We start from the raw sequence: 9,155 nt of genomic DNA, 5'->3' as shown, positions 1-9,155 counted from the left end.
CCCCCCCCCCCAACAAAAAAAAAAAACCTCAGGGAGAAGAGGGAGAAAAAAAACTAAGAAAAACCCGAAAACGAGAGAGAGGACAACCAAACTGATATATATAAATATATTTACACTTATATACAATTTCACAAGGGAAAGGGAAAGGGGAAGGGGAAAAGGAACAAAACTCAAATAAAATATATATATATATATATATATATCCCAATCAGTAGCCCGAGATCTAGTAACTAAAGAACAAAAGAGTTAGCAAAGAAGGTATCTCACTACTCTCCTGGGACAACCGAGAGTCGCTCCGGAACGATCGCCGGCAACCTCTGTCTCCCAAGGTCGGCAAGGCCTAGCCAGGCCTCGCTCCCCAACACGGCAGACTCAACAGCAGGGAACCTGCACCTCCAAGCCGCCGGAAGGAAAGAGAGTGAAGGCCTCTCCTCCTCTCTTCTTATAGTCTGGCTTATGTAAAAATCGTAGGGAATACTGGGTAAATCTGGACCCTTCCTTGGTTACAAACTGGTCACCAAGGAAGGCCTAGCCCAAACCACCACATAGGGCAAGAACTGGTTTGCAGGAAAAAGACATTTTGGTGGCAGGAAGAGCTGATCTCCCAGAACAGACAGCAGTTCAAGGTGGCTGTGGAGTCTCTTTCTTTGGGGTTTCTTAAGAACAAGGCAGACAAATATCTCCCAGGAGTGCTGGAATATACTTCCCCTGACTTGAGGAAACTACTTGGCACCTTCTCTCTGCCTTGTGCCTGTGCTCTCCTGAGGGTGAGCAGAGTGTGGAGAAAGGCAGTGGGCGTTCCTAAGGAGAGCACTTGCTTAATGGCATTGCCTCAGCCAAGGAGTCAAAGTTTGCTCTAAACACTCTAATTTATTAGAACTTAAATAACAGTCATAAGATGAAAGGGTATGGAGGTTAAAACACAGATGCCTGTTGAACCAGGACAGGCGTTGTGGACTGGAAAATAATTTTGCAAATATAAAATGTTGGCTATGTTTCAAGGCAGGGAAAGTCTTCCTTCTTAAATGTGCAGTTGCTACATGATGGCAGCATCATTTATTTTCTGGATTTCCTTTGTGTTGCATTTCCAGGGTTATGGTAAACAAAATGGTCATCATAAACCATTCAAGGAATATCAGCTTTATGGGGTTAGAGATGTCATCCCTATTGCCTGCAATTAATCCAAGAAATGAAGTCTCACCCTTTCCAGCCTGTTGTTGGGCAGTGAGCCCAATGAAGTAATTTTCCTTTGATTATGCAGTCAGCCCTGAATGTATGAATAGATTTGATGAGTGCATGCTGTGATTTGTTGGTGGGGTTTTTTTATTTTTTTTTAATTTATTTTCTGGATTTCATTCTGGCTGGAGGCTATACAGTATGTTATGCTACCCATCAGACTTGGCTACAGAGTCCAGCTTGAAAAACATTGTTCTTTCCTTGCCAACTTGCTCAGCCTACGGTCACTCAGCCTTGTCAGCTCTCCTGGAAAGAGCCAAAGAAGACTTTACCAATGTTTCTTTCCCTTTTCCTTGCATTTCTTGGTTCAGTTCGGGCAGAAGTTTTTGTGGTACCTGACCAAGAGCTCTGTCGGTATCTCTTGTGCTCAGAAGAGGCAGCCTGGCCCTGTTATCCATCGAGTGCTGAAGAGGAGCCAGGAAGAGAACAATTCTTTCTGGTGGAGTTACAGGAATATTTGCTCATAACACATCTAGATTTTTATGAGCTGTAATGGAGATGTAATTTCCACCATTATACTGTGGCAGAGAGAAACAGCATGTCCTTAGGGCTACTGAACTACACAGGAGGAAAAAATACTTCTGGGAATAAAATCCTCCAAAGGCATCCAGGCAAGGGATAATGGTAGCAACAAGCCTGACCTCTGTGTTTAGGGAAAGGCTGGCTACCTGTAGCTCTTCACCCCTTAGATACTCAGCATCCCTTGGAGGCCCATATGAAGCTGGTTACTACCAGAATCCCATAGATTCATCCCTGGCCATTCAGCTTGATCTCTCTCTTATGTGCATTATGGACTGTTGGGGTTGGAAAGTTTAAATTTCCTGGTAAAGGAACCCACGTCCCGGCTCTCTCCACCCTTTGCAGTTTCCACTTGTGAGAACCCATTGCACACCAATTTTGCTGTTGGGCATTTTGGCAGAGCCAGTACCCTCCAGCCCACTCTGTGTAAGCAGGACTCCTCCATTCCAATGTGAATTCTGAGCAGGAGCTAATGGCAAGAGACTCTGCATCTGCCTGCTCTGGCCATGCCAGTGATACACAGAAGAGCAGAGAGTGGGAAAGCACCAGAATAAGAGCAGGGCCATCAAATAGACCTAGGCCATTGTTGCAGCTCTAAAATTAGAGACATAATCATAATAAAACCCTCCTATTCTAACTTCATTTGGGTTCTTCTAAAAGGACTGCAGATGCTTTCACCCCACTAACTGGTGCCTGCACAAATCTTGAGGAACTGTATTTATCTGCATTGCCTGCCAGCCATGACAACACATGTGGCTGGGAAGGGTTTTGTGTTGTGGCCAGACAACACTGCAGCTCATCTGTCCCTCCCCTTTTCTCCTTCTCTCTTTGCCTCTCCTCATCTCCTCCCAGTCTCAGTCCCACTGGGGCTTTTCTTTCAAGTTCTGCTGCCAAATTTTCTACTTCTCTCCTGTCAGGCATTCTGCTTGTGAATTGCCAGAGCTCTCTTTTCTTCTAAGTGTTCACTTCTTTCTTTTCCTTTTCTCTAGTCTTTCCTGTTTTGTTTCCCATTAAATCCTTTTTTGTGTGTCTCACTCCCCCCCCTCCCAATTTTCATCTTGTGCAGCTTTTGCCTCCAAGTTTCTGTAATTGCAATTTGTTTGGGTGGTATGTGTGGTTTCCTTTTGCTTTGACAGTTGTCTTTTGGACAAATGTTGATGCAGCTTGTGCTTCCAGGTAACAAGTACAATACCTCATGGAAAAGAAAGTTTTATATCCTATAAAAACACAGAAATGTGAATTGATTTGAATATTTTCAAACTGATCGCTTGAAATAACTTGTTTTCCATAAACTTCACAAGTTATTGTGAAGTAATGTTGACAGAGGGAAAAAATTATTTTAAAAGCAAGGTTTTCTGCAGTATCCCATACTCCCATCTGCTTTTCAAAATGACTTTGAAATGGTCTGTTAAGCTGAGAGCAAATACAGCATGTGAAATGACGTCCTCTCTTTCAATGCTGAGATATTTGTATTTTTAATATGAACTACACCGTTATCAAAACTCTTCCTATCAATTGTTGAAAACAACTTTCTCCATGTTTGAGTAACGTTTTGTGTTCATTTATTTATCTAGGATGAGGAATAGCTGGAACACGAGAGACTTTCCTGGGAGTGCATCCAAGAAGGGCTGGTGGAGGCTTCCTAGTTAATCAGTTTGTCAAAAGGAGGACTTTTTCCAGCCTTCAATATTACTCACTTAACTTTTCATTAGGCCTTTTAATGTGAGCACTCTTAAAGCAAGCAGTTGTGACACGGAAATGTTAACTTAGGCCAGACCCCTTGGAAGTCCTGATTTTTCACTATGTGTCCTGTGCATCGCTAACCCAGAGCAGCCACAGCAGGCTGAGCTCCCCCAGACCCCCCTCACTCACTACAGCCTTCCTCAGGGTTTGCTCTCTGTTTGTGTATCATGAGTGTTACTCATAAAGGGTTTGAAGTCCCCAGGCAGATGTGTCTACTTCCACCATTAAAGTGGATTCAGGTGCTTGGCATGGCTGTCTCCAGGCAGATTTTCCCTTAAATAATTGATAGCTGCCCATGGTTCTCTGCCTGGATGTACTCATGTTTATAGGGAAGCATCTCACACTTTTTTTATTGGTGTGACCTATTTTTACATTCTCAGGTGACAAATTATGCCAAATGAGCTTTCTTACACCTACTATGATATGATAAGAAAATTTTAAGTCAACCACAGTCCTGAAAACGTTGTAAAACTTTTAGCAGTGTGAGGCACCAGGGTTTGATTGCCAGAAGATGTTGAATGAAGAAAGAAGAGAGACATCTTAGAAACAAACCTGAGTGGTGTTACACTGAAAATCTTATTAAGGGCAACAGGCAATATATCATGTGAGTTGAACCAAGCAATGACCATTAGTCTAGTTAGTGTTTTGTTACTCTAGTCAAACGTACCTGTTAATTAAAAAAAAAAACACCTCATAAATGATATGGTAGAAATGCTACAGGAGAAAGTCTTCCCATTATCTGCCTTCTTTCTCTGGCATTATCTTTGCCCTCCCTCTGGGCCTGCAGGGCATTGGTTTTTCTTCCTTGAAAAGAAGAGGGTGTTTATGAAGTGTCACCGTGCTGAGGACAGAGAGAGCTATTGTTTCTTAAGCAGTAACTACCAGTTCATTCCCTAGGTTCTTATTTTTATACTTTATAAACAGATATGCAATGTGTTGTTTGCTTTGTGAGACTAGGCTTAGCAGACTTGCAGACATGGTATGTGCAAACAAAGCAAGACATTGCACTGGCTGGGCTGAGCTCAGCTTTAGAGAAGGCCTTGATGATCTAATCCTATGCAATTAATAATGGGTATATGGTGGCTTTTGCAATGGAAGGGCTGGTTTCTTGATAAAGTTTATTTTGTTTGAAAACCAAACTTATTTTGTGGCTTGCAAGTGAAATTAAAGATTTTTATTACAGCTGCACCACCTGCTGTGTTGTGCTTTTCAGGTGCAATTGCTGCAGAGGAACTGCAAGTGGTGCTTTATGTCATGACAGGGTGGCTACTCTTTGTATTGAGGCTGCCTCTAGATAAAAGGCAATTTCTATCTCTGAAACATTTTACAATTTAATTGATGTTCACAATTTTCAGAATTGCTTTGGAGCTCTGAATTTGGAAATTCTCTGCAGCTCTGAGATTTTGAGGACAAAGCCAAAAATTATGTGGAGACTGAGCGAACTGATGTGTGAAAATGATTTGTAAAAACTATTTCCCAAACAGTGGGATATAAGGATAATCTGTATATATTTGAAAGATATGAGCACTTGAGTCAAAAGAGAGGACTAATGCTATATCAGCCTTGGGAACAGCTGGTTTTAGCCATGAAGCAGAGAATGGACCTCCCCTTAGGAAACTCTTGCAAGGGATCCACAGGAGTCCATAATGGTTTTAAACAAAAGTTTTCCTGAAGAATAAAACACGTATGATGTGGTTTGTTTTCATGTGCTTGGAGCTATTTGGATGCTTCTGAAGCTGTCCTGTGCTTGATAGCTTGAAAAACACCTGTCTTGTCAGGATGCTGCACACCTGTGACCTCCCCTGATTTTGGTGATTTGCAGTCTTTTTGTACCAGTTGTTCAGTGCCATCTCCTTAACCACAGACAGCACTTGTGGTGTAATGGAAAGGAACTTGGTCTCTTTTTACACCTTTGCTCCCTCAGTCCACACAAGGAACTGAAGAACTAAATTTTTGTTTGACCCCACAGTTAAGGACAGCTTTATTTAATGACGAGGTAATGCCTGGTTTTGTAGACAGGACACTGAATTCCTTATACCTCTGGCACTACAACAGAGATGCTTTGTGCCAGTGCTGTTTACATTAAAAAAAAAAAAGAGTTCCTTTAAGCACTATAAAAGCAACCAATTCCATACAGTAGCTTGTTCTACATTTTTCCTTTTGTTTGCTTACTATTGTTAACTGTAGATCATTTACTCCTTTAAAAGCTGACTGACAGCTTTCAGTTGGGTAATTCTCAGTGTGCTAAAGGCTATTGCGTTGACAATAACTGAGTATGTGCATTCAAACATTGCTCAGGAGGGATGGTTTACTTCCACTGGTTATTATTTCAGGCATGTTTGCAAAGGGGAGAAAAAAGAAAGGCGGCTGGGAAAAGGAGTGATGCAGTAGCTAGGACAGGGTAAGGATATGAGGAAGGGATTAGTGGTGGGGGTGGAATGTAAGCAACCACCCCCAGAGCTTTCACAGAAGTGACATCAATAAATAGAGTTCGTAGGTGGAGAACCCTGGGTTTTGTATTGCAGGTGAGCAATCTCCTACTGGATCTGCAGAATCCCTGGGGGGGCAGGAGTAAGAAAGAGGAAATGAAGACATATCAAATATGAAAAATCATAACTTGGTCTTTGGCTGCATTGTTGTCTTAAGTCCGTCCATCACTGTAAGAAACCTCTGTGACAGGCACGAATTTGTCAAGGGTAGAGGCTGTATCACATCAGCCTGCTCTGCTGGTGTGTCTGAGAGGAAGAAAGCTGGCTACATACATAGTCCCACTTGTAATTAGAAATATTTTATAACCCACATCCCTAATGGAATCTGGGAGAAATTGTTACGACAATGTGTTCCTAATGTATTGCAAGACCACAGCGCAATAATACTTTTAAACTTTAAACATTCTGCATCTGCTCTAATATTGCAGCTAATCCATCAAAAATTGACCTTGAAGTCTCTCAAAGATGGCTGTTGCTGGAGTAAATGCTTATAATGAATGCTAGTGTTGCCTTGCTGAATAGGTAATGGTACTGTGAGTCCTCTGAGTGGCAAAAACAGGTCGATAGTTTGTGGGAAGATATCCCCAGCAACATCTGATGGGCACTGATCTTATCTCTAGATATCAGTGCTGCAGTTCCTTGTGTCAAAAAAAGGTAGATGTTAAAGTACCACCATGGAATCATTAAAACAGGAGCAGAGCTGACCCCACTTGAGACAGGACCAGCTGTACCTAAACCTCTGCACGGACACTGAAACTGGGAGCCTGTGACTGTTCCTGTCATGGCACTGGATTTTCACATTAATAAATAGCATTCCCGTGCCTGTGCATTGGGGGGTCTTGTCTTCATGATAAAATCACTGCTATCCTTCTTTTTGTTTGGGTTTTTTTATTTTTTTTTTTTTTTGTGAACAAAGCAAAAGATATCATAGAACAACTTTTACGGCAGCTCAGCAATACATTTCTGCTCTTACAACCAAGGTAAATTTTATTTCAGGAATCACTGCATCAAACCCAGAGATATGCTGTATTTGAAGAGTGAAAACAAATATAGTAATTTATGGACCAGCCAATCTACAGGCTTGCTGATCAACAAAACGGGAGCTTTAAAGCATACAGGTAATGTTGGCCTCATATGTTTGAGGCACACTAAGTTTTGTTAACTTTCTTATGAGGGAATATTGAAGGTCTTGGTACTGAGAATGGACGGAGCAACAGCAGAGCGTATGAATTGTGGTGATTTATTTCTTTTCCAATGCTTTTGGGTGACACATTCTATGAAATATTAGTGAATTAGCTTCTCTCAGTTCAGCTGTTGGAGATGTTGTTTCTCCTCTGCAGGCATTTTGCTGTGTCTCTGTCACTGTATTTACTCAGAAATGTGGTTTCACATAGAAACACAGAAAAAGAGAGGTTTGGGCTATATATCAGCAAAGTGATTTTGCTGGAACAATTAAATTCTGGAAAAAACTGAAGCTAGTTAGGCAAAGTGGACACTGAGCCATTTGGGAAGCCAGCTAAACATCACTGCAAATTACACAGGAAGGGAGTAAGTCTGCAAAATGAAGTGTTGAAACTGGATAATACACATGCTCATTTCTGATGAGGTCCTTACTGTCTGTTATTTGTATAGAGATAGACAATGGTCTTATTAGTGGTTCTGTGGAAAAAGATAATTGAGACACCAGTGTTTGCAGAACCCCAGTGAGTAATAATTGCAAGTTTTAAGCCACTATTTCACTATTTAGGATTGTATTTGAAATGGCGAAAAACCACTTTTGTTTACTAATGAAGATGGATGGAATTTCTAAGTGAAATGTTCAGGTGCTGCTGACGACCTTAGTTATGAGTGGTTAAATTGCAGGAATTGAGGCAATCCCATTCCCCAAAGCACATTGCAACTAAACTGTAAGAATGGAAACTACTTGAACTACTACAGAATTGCCTACGTAGCCTTTGCAGGTGGAGTGGTTATCCTGTGTTTTGTGCACATGTATATTGAGTTCCCAACGGAAGTCCTGCCTCTGGCCAGGTTTTTGGCATTCTTTCCAATGGAGCTTTTCTGTTTCTGAGCCAGTCATTTATGGATTTCTCCATTAAAGCTCCTACAGGAGAAGTGATAGAGAAGAAAGTAAGTTAAACCCAAGGCAAATGTGCATTTTGATTATTAGGACTTTCTTATTCTGAATTTTTGTCACAGTTTTCAAAAACCACGTTAGAAGAGAAATAATTGCTTCAATATTCAGGTCTGGGAGTTTGGGGGTTGAATGCTTATTTTAACATGGCAATAATGGTTATTTGACAATATTTGTGTAGTCTGAGATATCTCAAGACTGCATCTCCTTCTTTCACTACCCCATGTGTTTTACTTTTTCAAATTATTATGATTTAAGGGAATGTAACATAATTGTTGCTTCATTTAACCTCTGAGCTGGCAAATAGATAAGGATGATATGGATGAGGATGATATGGATGGTACAAGAATTAGGGTTTAAATTGTAGGGCATTAATTTAGGAACAATGTAGAACAATCTAGTACATGGTGAATGTTTGACTTTTTTCCTAAATAGATTATAATAACTCTGGTTGTTAAAGAGAAGAGAGCTATCTAGCGGTTACAGATGTCATCAGCTTTTGTCCAACAGCTATCAAGGGCTGTACCCAACTTAAAAAGGTTTAAATTATCCAAGAATAATGCAAGGTTTGGGATTAAGCTCTGTAACATAGGAGGACAAATTCTGCCACATGCTATGGCTTTACAAACTCTTTTTCTGAAATACTTTTTATCTCATTATTGAAAGTCTCATAATATTTTAAATAAAGCTAACAGCCAGTAGTGTGAATTAAAAGTGGTTATGTTGGGAAACAGAGTTGAATGACAAATTGCTGCGTTGTCATGGGGGGTGGGAAAAAAAAAAGGCAGAATAGTTGGAAAGTGCCATATAGGAAATTTGGCTACCAAACATTTCTCTTGTAGCAGTGAAACAAACCCTCCGTGGACTGTGGCATCGTGTCCCTCGTGGCAGCCCCTGGAGCCCTCATGGAGAAACCCCGGAGCAGCTGCCAGTCACAAACAGCCGGGGAAAACTTCCCCAGCCCACAGCTCCTGGAGCCCCTCACCTGCCCAGCCTGGCAGGGACAGTGGGAACAGGGGGAACAGTGCCCACAC

The sequence above is a fragment of the Neopelma chrysocephalum genome, unplaced genomic scaffold (assembly GCF_003984885.1).
Source record: "Neopelma chrysocephalum unplaced genomic scaffold, ASM398488v2 Primary Assembly neopelma1_78, whole genome shotgun sequence".
NCBI lineage: Eukaryota > Metazoa > Chordata > Aves > Passeriformes > Pipridae > Neopelma > Neopelma chrysocephalum.
Note: the sequence above shows the minus strand (reverse complement) of the source record.